The sequence below is a fragment of the Melanotaenia boesemani genome, chromosome 9, assembly GCF_017639745.1.
Source record: "Melanotaenia boesemani isolate fMelBoe1 chromosome 9, fMelBoe1.pri, whole genome shotgun sequence".
Taxonomy (NCBI): Eukaryota; Metazoa; Chordata; class Actinopteri; order Atheriniformes; family Melanotaeniidae; genus Melanotaenia; species Melanotaenia boesemani.
This window is the reverse complement of record NC_055690.1, coordinates 23,420,638-23,431,800: the sequence shown is the minus strand read 5'-3', so window position 1 is coordinate 23,431,800 and position 11,163 is coordinate 23,420,638. Positions and strand designations below refer to the sequence as shown.

Here is an 11,163-nt window from a genome sequence, read left to right as displayed (position 1 = left end):
ATATAAAATGTATTTACTGTAAAACCGAGAACAGCTTTATTACTTCTGGTTTTAAGTAAACTGTAACAGAAATGTGCAAAAAAATAAAAAAATCTATAAAAACTAGAACTGCAATTAAAATCACTAAAATAAACATTACTTCATTCATATGTTATCTAAATAAAATAAACATCTATCAATTATAATAAAATATTTTTAAAAAGCTATAAATACTTATGTAAATAAAGAGATGTACATCTGCTTGAACTTTCGCCACTGAACATTTGTCTTTAGGTATTGTGGTGGTGGAAGCTTCAGCCATATTGTTGTGGAGAACATTAAATTCTCCTTTATAGGCAGTGGCCCTCTGAATACCCGATCAGTTCTTTCTGAAGTCTGAGAAGAAAGTCACTCAGCTGGGTAAACTAGTGGAGCGCCTGATCCATGGTGAAAACGGAAGTTGCCGAGGACACAGATGTGGCATCGACCTCAGTGACCACCGAAGATGGACCTTTAGGATATTAAAATAACATTTTTGGACTGAATTATTAATCTCAGAATATTCTGTAATGCAGTGTGTCATCACAAAGTCAGTTTGTTGTTCACCCACCAGGTAAATCAGCAGGCATACTGGAGGATAATAGACTGCTCTGCAGAGGATGAAGATAAACCTAAGATGGGGGAAAAAAAAACAACAACAAAAGCCATCCATGTTAGATGTCATATTTGAATAATATAAGACTCGTACTCCAGTGTGTTTTTACTTGTAATTATAAAAAAAACAGAAAGAAATCTGCCAGTGCAACAAGTCAAAGTTGTTTGAGAACTTTTTAAGTGGTATGACTGTTTCTAATAACAAGTCCCCTGTCATATGATTGCATCTTATAATTAATCTTTCAGGGATAATTTGCTAGACAAATGTGTACGGTGACAGTTTCTTTTTTCCTGGTGGACTGTCCCTGGACTGATTACAGTGCTCCTGGGGATATTTCATATAACGTATGAGCATATTAATGTAAAAAGACTGTTAATTTTATTCACATAATTATTATCTTGTGCAGCAAACAATATATCTGAGTCTAATTCGTTAGCACAATTCTCTGCGTTCATGACGTCTCTATGCAAACTCGTCTTCTACTAAACAAACGCGATGTCTTCAATTAGCTAAACGTTTGTTAAAGTTGTTATTGAGGGAAAAATCTTTATGAAGAAAGTGACCTAAAGTAAAGAAAAATCGCCTTGATAAAAGTTAAGCCTCAGTAGTCCACAAACACAAGAACATTAACCTTTAATAGTAGGCTAATTAACCCACCAGCTAAAATGAATCCTCCAGTTCTTAGCAGCTAGCTAATTAGCTTTTATAGGCTATACTCCACCAGTTGGATCAAAATGTCAAATATTTAGGGACTTTTCCGACTAGAGGAAACTTACTTATATCTCGCCGTTTTTTTCTCTCTTACTTCATTTCTCCCCCCCTTTTTTCCTGACCCCGAAGAAGTCCTTTTTGCGACTGCTCTTCCACCTCCTCTTTAGCTGCGCACATGCTTGGTTGCACACATTAGCTTGAGCGCATGGAGCATAGAGAAGAGAGACGGTAGTTACTGTGGCAGCAGTTGTCTGTTTACACAATCGATTTTACATAAAATTTTAGAATGTTTTGTCACATGCATGTTTGCATGTAAAAATTATATTAATGAAAAAAGAAAAGAAATTGAAAAATGTAAAAAAAAAAAAAAAAAAAAAAAAAAAAAAACTAAATGCTTACGGGGGCCCCCTAGTGGTCACAGGACCTGAAGCACGCCCTTTGTTCGCGTGTACACGTGAGTGGGCGGGGACAGAATTCAGCTGTTTACGTTCTATGCTTTGTAATAAAACAAATATAATTCTAAAATGCCTACCTCACAAAACACACAACTTCTCTGAAGGACTGTGGACCTGACTAAGTGGAGACGTTTTCCCTACTTTTGGTAGTGTTTTTTAATGTTCAGTAGGCATTTTTACTTAATTAATAATGTCAAGCAGTGTGTTTGTGTAGATATAAACTTTGTTAGCAAATGAGAAATAGCCATCATTTGTTTAATAAAGTTACCTGACATGTTTTGAGATTATAGACAGATAATATTTATGATAAGTGTACTTTTAATATGTCAGTTTTTGATGGAGGTTTTCCATTATTGACAAGAGGGTGTTGTCAAAACTGTAAAGCTTCATTTTTTTTACTTCAGATTAGATTTTGATATTGTGTTAGTTGAATTTTTGGACACCAGAAGACCCTTGGACGAAAGTCTCATATGTCACAGTATCAGGGAATATAAACCGTGGATCAGAACAGTACCTGACCACTGAAGGGCCAGCTACCAGACTGCCATACAAGTTTGAAGAAAAAACACTTCGGTGACAAGGACTCCAAACGGATGAGTAGCATTTTTTATTTATTATATTTCAAATGTGTAGCGTGTTAATCTAATTATTTGACACCAAAACGCCTTGGAAGAAAGTCTGTTTTGTTTATATCTTTACAAGCATTCTTCAAATGAACAAATTTTTGATGGAGGTTTTTCTTGTTTACAAAAGGGTGGTGTCAAAACTGTTAAGTTTACTTTTTATTTCTTATACTTCACAAATATTTATTGTGTTAGTCTAATTATTTGACACCAAAACACCTGGGAAGAAAATGTGTTTTTTACCTTTACAAGGATTCCTCCAATAAACTACTTTTTGTTGGAGGTTTTTCTTGTTGATAAGAGTGTGGTCTCAAAACTGGTATGTCTTCTTCTCTTTAATTTTTACATGTCATGTATCCACACAGTGTTCATGCGTTGAATTTAATTTCACTTATGATAATGTCGCTTGTATTTATTCGTTTCAAATTAGATCTTTTTTTGACACTAGAACATCTTGGAAGAAGGTCTCTCTTGTATACATCTTCCCAAGATTTCCTCCAAAATTCCAGTTTTTGATGGAGGTTTACTTTGTTGACAAGAGGGTGGTGTCAAAACTGTTAAGTTTCCTTTTTCATTTCTTTTTATTTCAAATGATAATATTGTGTTAATCTAACTTTTTGACACCAAAACACTTTGGAAGAAAGTCTGTTTTGTACACATCTTTACAAGCATTCCTCTAATAAAACTGTTTTTTGTTGGAGGTTTTTCTTGTTGACAAGAGCGTGGTCTTAAAACTGGTATGTCTTCTTGTCTTTAGTTTATGTACGTCATGTATCCACATAGTGTTCTTGCATTGAATTTAATTTCACTTATGATAATGTTGTGCTACTTCATGTTGTTTGGTACGCTGTAGGATAAGTTCCCTATTCATTTTACATTTTTAGCTTTCATTTCTGTTTTAAACATAACTAATTAAGTCAATTTTTTATTTTAAACTGTTTTTATGAAATGCTTTTATAATTTATATTCATGTGTTTGCAATATAAGATTGTAAAAGAGGGCTGCACGGTGGTGTGGTAGTTAGTACTCTCACCTCATAGCAAGAAGGCTCCTTTTTGGGACCTGTCTATGTGGAGTTTGTATGTTCTCCCCATGCGTGCGTGGGTTCTCTCCGGGTACTCCGGCTTCCTCCCACAATCCAAAAACATGCAAGTTAGGTTGAAATTTGTGGCAAATGTATTTTTCGTTTCTCATCATGTTTCCATTATATCGCTCGTATTGATTCGTTTCAAATTAGATCTTTTTTTGACACTAGAACACCTTGGAAGAAGGTCTCTCTTGTATACATCTTCCCAGGATTTCCTCCAAATTTCCAGTTTTTGATGGAGGTTTACTTTGTTGACAAGAGGGTGGTGTCAAAACTGTCAAGTTTCCTTTTTCATTTCTTTTATTTCAAATATTAATATTGTGTCAATCTAGCTTTTTGACACCAAAACACCTTGGAAGAAAGTCTGTTTTGTACACATCTTTACAAGCATTCCTCTAATAAAACTAATTTTTGTTGAAGGTTTTTCTTGTTGACAAGAGTGTGGTCTCAAAACTGGTATGTCTTCTTGTCTTTCAATTTTCTACATGTCATGTATCCACATAGTGTTCATGCATTGAATTTAATTTCACTTATGATAATGTCATGCTACTTCATGTTGTTTGTGACGCTGTAAGATAAGTTCCCTTTTCATTTCACATTTTTAGCTTTCATTTCTGTTTGAAACATAACTAATTAAGTCAACTTTTTATTTTAAACTGTTTTCATGAAATGCTTTTATAATTTATATTTATGTGTTTGCAATATAAGAATGTAAAAGAGGGCTGCACGGTGGTGTGGTAGTTAGTACTCTCACCTCATAGCAAGGAGGCTCCTTTTTGGGACGTGTCTATGTGGAGTTTGTATGTTCTCCCCGTGCATGCGTGGGTTCTCTCTGGGTACTCCGGCTTCCTCCTACAATCTAAAAACATGCAAGTTAGGTTGAAATTTGCGCCAAATGTATTTCTCGTTTCTCATCATGTTTCGATTAAATCGCTCGTATGCCTGATGGGCAGATGTGAATAAAAGGAGGCGTGAACCACAAGAGACGCAAGAAGGTGCAACCTCCTCTGAGAGATGCACCCCAGGAGACGGAGGAATATCCCCACCTGGATCCCATTGGAGACTTAGACTGGAACAGGATGAGGAGAATCCCATCCCGGTAACCCCTTGAAGATGTGGACTCGAACAGGATGAGAAGCGTCCCAACACATGAACCCCTTGAAGATATGGACTCGAAGAGGAGCGTTCCATCCTGGAATCCTCTTGGAAACATAGACTCCCTTGAAAGGAATTGTGGAATAGAATGCCGGCGTGGGACGCTGAAGCGGTGGAGAAGACATGGGCACTTAAACTGGAACAGGTTGAGGAGAATCCCATCCCGGGACCCCTTGAAGACGTGGACTCGAACAGGATGAGAAGCGTTCCATCCTGGAATCCCCTTGGAAACATGGACTCTCTTGGAAGGAAGTGTGGAACAAGATGCCGGCGTGGGACGCTGAAGCGGTGGTGAAGACATGGGCACTTAGACAGGAACAGGTTGAGGAGAATCCCATCCCGGGACCCCTTGAAGACGTGGACTCGAACAGGAAGAGAAGCAAAGCAATCCATCCTGGAATCCCCTTGGAAACATGGACTCTCTTGGAAGGAAGTGTGGAACAAGATGCCGGCGTGGGACGCTGAAGCGGTGGTGAAGACATGGGCACTTAGACTGGAACAGGTTGAGGAGAATCCCATCCCGGGACCCCTTGAAGACGTGGACTCGAACAGGATGAGAAGCGTTCCATCCTGGAATCCCCTTGGAAACATGGACTCTCTTGGAAGGAAGTGTGGAACAGGATACTGGCATGGTACCCTGAAGCGGTGGAGAAGAAATGGGCACTTAGACTGGAACAGGTTGAGGAGAATCCCATCCCGGGAACCCTTGAAGATGTGGACTCGAACTGGATGAGAAGCGTTCCATCCTGGAATCCCCTTGGAAACATGGACTCTCTTGGAAGGAAGTGTGGAACAAGATGCCAGCGTTGTACCCTGAAGCGGTGGAGAAGACATGGGCACTTAGACTGGAACAGGTTGAGGAGAATCCCATCCTGGCACCCGTTAAAGACGTGGACTCGAACAGGATGAGAAGCGTTCCATCCTGGAATCCCCTTGGAAACATGGACTCTCTTGGAAGGAAGTGTGGAAGAAGATGCCGGCGTGGGACGCTGAAGCGGTGGAGAAGACATGGGCACTTAGACTGGAACAGCTTGAGGAGAATCCCATCCCGGGACCCCTTGAAGACGTGGACTCGAACAGGATGAGAAGCGTTCCATCCTGGAATCCCCTTGGAAACATGGACTCTCTTGGAAGGAAGTGTGGAACAGGATGCCGGCGTGGTACCCTGAAACGGTGGAAAAGAAATGGGCACTTAGACTGGAACAGGTTGAGGAGAATCCCATCCCGGGACCCCTTCAAGACGTGGACTCGAACAGGATGAGAAGCGTTCCATCCTGGAATCCCCTTGGAAACATGGACTCTCATTGTAGTAATTGTGGGCACTTAAACTGGAACAGGTTGAGGAGAATCCCATCCCGGGACCCCTTGAAGACGTGGACTCGAACAGGATGAGAAGCGTTCCATCCTGGAATCCCCTTGGAAACATGGACTCTCATTGTAGTAATTGTGGGCACTTAAACTGGAACAGGTTGAGGAGAATCCCATCCCGGGACCCCTTGAAGACGTGGACTCGAACAGGATGAGAAGCGTTCCATCCTGGAATCCCCTTGGAAACATGGACTCTCTTGGAAGGAAGTGTGGAACAAGATGCCGGCGTGGGACGCTGAAGCGGTGGAGAAGACATGGGCACTTAGACAAGAACAGGTTGAGGAGAATCCCATCCCGGAACCCCTTGAAGACGTGGACTCGAACAGGAAGAGAAGCGTTCCATCCTGGAATCCCCTTGGAAACCTGGACTCTGTATATAGGAATTGTGGAACAAGATGCCGGTGTGGGACGCTGAAGCGGTGGAGAAGAAATGGGCACTTAGACAGGAACAGGTTTAGGAGAATCCCACCCCGGGACCCCTTGAAGACGTGGACTCGAACAGGAAGAGAAGCAAAGCAATCCATCCTGGAATCCGCTTGGAAACATGGACTCTCTTGGAAGGAAGTGTGGAACAAGATGCCGGCGTGGGACGCTGAAGCGGTGGTGAAGACATGGGCACTTAGACTGGAACAGGTTGAGGAGAATCCCATCCCGAGACCCCTTGAAGACGTGGACTCGAACAGGAAGAGAAGTGTTCCATCCTGGAATCCCCTTGGAAACATGGACTCTCATTGTAGTAATTGTGGGCACTTAAACTGGAACAGGTTGAGGAGAATCCCATCCCGGGACCCCTTGAAGACGTGGACTCGAACAGGATGAGAAGCGTTCCATCCTGGAATCCCCTTGGAGACATGGACTCTCTTGGAAGGAAGTGTGGAACAAGATGCCGGCGTGGGACGCTGAAGCGGTGGTGAAGACATGAGCACTTAGACTGGAACAGGTTGAGGAGAATCCCATCCCGGGACCCCTTGAAGACGTGGACTCGAACAGGATGAGAAGCGTTCCATCCTGGAATCCCCTTGGAAACATGGACTCTCTTGGAAGGAAGTGTGGAACAGGATACCGGCGTGGTACCCTGAAGCGGTGGAGAAGAAATGGGCACTTAGACTGGAACAGGTTGAGGAGAATCCCATCCCGGGAACCCCTTGAAGACGTGGACTCGAAGAGGATGAGAAGCGTTCCATCCTGGAATCCCCTTGGAAATATGGACTCTCTTGGAAGGAAGTGTGGAAAAAGATGTCAGCGTGGTACCCTGAAGCGGTGGAGAAGAAATGGGCACTTAGACTGGAACAGGTTGAGGGGAATCCCATCCCGGGAACCCCTTGAAGATGTGGACTCGAACAGGATGAGAAGCGTTCCATCCTGGAATCCCCTTGGAAACATGGACTCTCTTGGAAGGAAGTGTGGAACAAGATGTCAGCGTGGTACCCTGAAGCGGTGGAGAAGACATGGGCACTTAGACAGGAACAGGTTGAGGAGAATCCCATCCTGGGACCCGTTAAAGACTTGGACTCGAACAGGATGAGAAGCGTTCCATCCTGGAATCCCCTTGGAAACATGGACTCTCTTGGAAGGAAGTGTGGAAGAAGATGCCGGCGTGGGACGCTGAAGCGGTGGAGAAGACATAGGCACTTAGACTGGAACAGGTTGAGGAGAATCCCATCCCGGGACCCCTAAAGACGTGGACTCGAACAGGATGAGAAGCGTTCCATCCTGGAATCCCCTTGGTAACATGGACTATCTTGGAAGGAAGTGTGGAAGAAGATGCCGGCGTGGGACGCTGAAGCGGTGGAGAAGACATGGGCACTTAGACAAGAACAGGTTGAGGAGAATCCCATCCTGGGACCCCTTGAAGACGTGGACTCGAACAGGAAGAGAAGCGTTCCATCCTGGAATCCCCTTAGAAACATGGACTCTCTATATAGGAAGTGTGGAACAAGATGCCGGCGTGGGACGCTGAAGCGGTGGAGAAGACATGGGCACTTAGACTGGAACAGGTTGAGGAGAATCCCATCCCGGGACCCCTAAAGACGTGGACTCGAACAGGATGAGAAGCGTTCCATCCTGGAATCCTCTTGGAAACAAGGACTATCTTGGAAGGAAGTGTGGAAGAAGATGCCGGCATGGGACGCTGAAGCGGTGGAGAAGACATGGGCACTTCAACTGGAACAGGTTGAGGAGAATCCCATCCCGGGACCCCTTGAAGACGTGGACTCGAACAGGATGAGAAGCGTTCCATCCTGGAATCCCCTTGGAAACATGAACTATCTTGGAAGGAAGTGTGGAAGAAGATGCCGGCGAGGGGCGCTGAAGCGGTGGAGAAGACATGGGCACAGGATGAAGAGCGATTTTCATTTCTTTTTATTTCAAATCATAATATTGTGTTAATCTAACTTTTTGACACCAAAACACCTTGGAAGAAAGTCTGTTTTGTACACATCTTTACAAGCATTCCTCTGATAAAACTGTTTTTTGTTGGAGGTTTTTCTTGTTGACAAGAGTGTGGTCTTAAAACTGGTATGTCTTCTTGTCTTTAATTTTTGCACGTCATGTGTCCACATAGTGTTCATGCATTGAATTTAATTTCACTCATGATAATGTCATGCTACTTCATGTTGTTTGGTACGCTGTAGGATAAGTTCCCTATTCATTTGACATTTTGAGCTTTCATTTCTGTTTTTACCATAACTAATTAAGTCAATTTTTTATTTTAAAATGTTTTCCTCAAATGCATTTATAATTTATATTCATGTGTTTGCAATATAAGATTGTAAAAGAGGGCTGCACGGTGGTGTGGTAGTTAGTACTCTCACCTCATAGTAAGAAGGCTCCATTTTGGGACCTGTCTATGTGGAGTTTGGATGTTCTCCCCGTGCATGCGTGGGTTCTCTCCGGGTACTCCGGCTTCCTCCCACAATCCAAAAACATGCAAGTTAGGTTGAAATTTGCAGCAAGTGTATTTTTCGTTTCTCATCATGTTTCCATTATATCGCTCGTATTGATACGTTTGAAATTAGATCTTTTCTTGACACTAGAACACCTTGGAAGAAGGTCTCTCTTGTATACATCTTCCCAAGATTTCCTCCAAATTCCCAGTTGTGGATGGAGGTTTTCTTTGTTGACAAGAGGGTGGTGTCAAAACTGTTAAGTTTCCTTTTTCATTTCTTTTCTTTCAAATATTAATATTGTGTTAATCTAACTTTTTGACACCAAAACACCTTGGAAGAAAGTCTGTTTTGTACACATCTTTACAAGCATTCCTCTAATAAAACTATTTTTTGTTGGAGTTTTTTCTTGTTGACAAGAGTGTGGTCTCAAAACTGATATGTCTTCTTGTCTTTCAATTTTATATGTCATGTATCCACATAGTGTTCATGCGTTGAATTTAATTTCAGTTACCTTATGTATTGATACGTTTGAAATTAGATCTTTTTTTGACACCAGAACACCTTGGAAGAAGGTCTCTCTTGTATACATCTTCCCAAGATTTCCTCCAAATTCCCAGTTGTGGATGGAGGTTTTCTTTGTTGACAAGAGGGTGGTGTCAAAACTGTTAAGTTTCCTTTTTCATTTCTTTTCTTTCAAATAATAATATTGTTTCAATCTAACTTTTTGACACCAAAACACCTTGGAAGAAAGTCTGTTTTGTACACATCTTTACAAGCATTCCTCTAATAAAACTAGTTTTTTGTTGGAGTTTTTTCTTGTTGACAAGAGTGTGGTCTTAAAACTGGTATGTCTTCTTGTCTTTAATTTTTGTACGTCATGTATCCACATAGTGTTCATGCGTTGAATTTAATTTCAGTTACCTTATGTATTGATACGTTTGAAATTAGATCTTTTTTTGACACCAGAACACCTTGGAAGAAGGTCTCTCTTGTATACATCTTCCCAAGATTTCCTCCAAATTCCCAGTTGTGGATGGAGGTTTTCTTTGTTGACAAGAGGGTGGTGTCAAAACTGTTAAGTTTCCTTTTTCATTTCTTTTCTTTCAAATAATAATATTGTTTCAATCTAACTTTTTGACACCAAAACACCTTGGAAGAAAGTCTGTTTTGTACACATCTTTACAAGCATTCCTCTAATAAAACTGTTTTTTGTTGGAGTTTTTTCTTGTTGACAAGAGTGTGGTCTCAAAACTGATATGTCTTCTTGTCTTTAATTTTTGTACGTCATGTGTCCACATAGTGTTCATGCGTTGAATTTAATTTCAGTTACCTTATGTATTGATACGTTTGAAATTAGATCTTTTTTTGACACCAGAACACCTTGGAAGAAGGTCTCTCTTGTATACATCTTCCCAAGATTTCCTCCAAATTCCCAGTTGTGGATGGAGGTTTTCTTTGTTGACAAGAGGGTGGTGTCAAAACTGTTAAGTTTCCTTTTTCATTTCTTTTCTTTCAAATAATAATATTGTTTCAATCTAACTTTTTGACACCAAAACACCTTGGAAGAAAGTCTGTTTTGTACACATCTTTACAAGCATTCCTCTAATAAAACTGTTTTTTGTTGGAGTTTTTTCTTGTTGACAAGAGTGTGGTCTTAAAACTGGTATGTCTTCTTGTCTTTAATTTTTGTACGTCATGTGTCCACATAGTGTTCATGCATTGAATTTAATTTCACTTATGATAATGTCATGCTACTTCATGTTGTTTGGTACGCTGTAGGATAAGTTCCCTATTCATTTGACATTTTTAGCTTTCATTTCTGTTTTTAACATAACTAATTAAGTCATTTTTTTATTTTAAAATGTTTTCCTCAAATGCATTTATAATTTATATTCATGTGTTTGCAATATAAGATTGTAAAAGAGGGCTGCACGGTGGTGTGGTAGTTAGTACTCTCACCTCATAGTAAGAAGGCTCCATTTTGGGACCTGTCTATGTGGAGTTTGGATGTTCTCCCCGTGCATGCGTGGGTTCTCTCCGGGTACTCCGGCTTCCTCCCACAATCCAAAAACATGCAAGTTAGGTTGAAATTTGCAGCAAGTGTATTTTTCGTTTCTCATCATGTTTCCATTATATCGCTCGTATTGATACGTTTGAAATTAGATCTTTTCTTGACACTAGAACACCTTGGAAGAAGGTCTCTCTTGTATACATCTTCCCAAGATTTCCTCCAAATTCCCAG

The 11,163-nt window shown here is 41.0% G+C and overlaps 4 long non-coding RNA genes across 4 annotated transcripts; all 4 read right to left on the bottom strand.

Annotated features, from left to right (window-relative positions):
* Positions 1–168: 168 nt before the first annotated feature.
* LOC121646273 lies at positions 169–1,657 on the bottom strand. The gene is made up of 3 exons (XR_006011599.1): positions 1,411–1,657; positions 590–650; positions 169–490 (listed from the first exon to the last, which is right to left on the bottom strand). It is a non-coding gene; the product is annotated as an uncharacterized LOC121646273 (long non-coding RNA).
* A 7,886-nt stretch (positions 1,658–9,543) lies between these two features.
* On the bottom strand, positions 9,544–9,948 carry LOC121646403. The gene is made up of 2 exons (XR_006011630.1): positions 9,893–9,948; positions 9,544–9,660 (listed from the first exon to the last, which is right to left on the bottom strand). It is a non-coding gene; the product is annotated as an uncharacterized LOC121646403 (long non-coding RNA).
* Positions 9,949–9,953: 5 nt separating this feature from the next.
* On the bottom strand, positions 9,954–10,357 carry LOC121646402. Its single transcript, XR_006011629.1, has 2 exons — positions 10,302–10,357; positions 9,954–10,070 (listed from the first exon to the last, which is right to left on the bottom strand). It is a non-coding gene; the product is annotated as an uncharacterized LOC121646402 (long non-coding RNA).
* A 5-nt stretch (positions 10,358–10,362) lies between these two features.
* LOC121646401 lies at positions 10,363–11,163 on the bottom strand. The gene is made up of 2 exons (XR_006011628.1): positions 11,108–11,163; positions 10,363–10,479 (listed from the first exon to the last, which is right to left on the bottom strand). It is a non-coding gene; the product is annotated as an uncharacterized LOC121646401 (long non-coding RNA).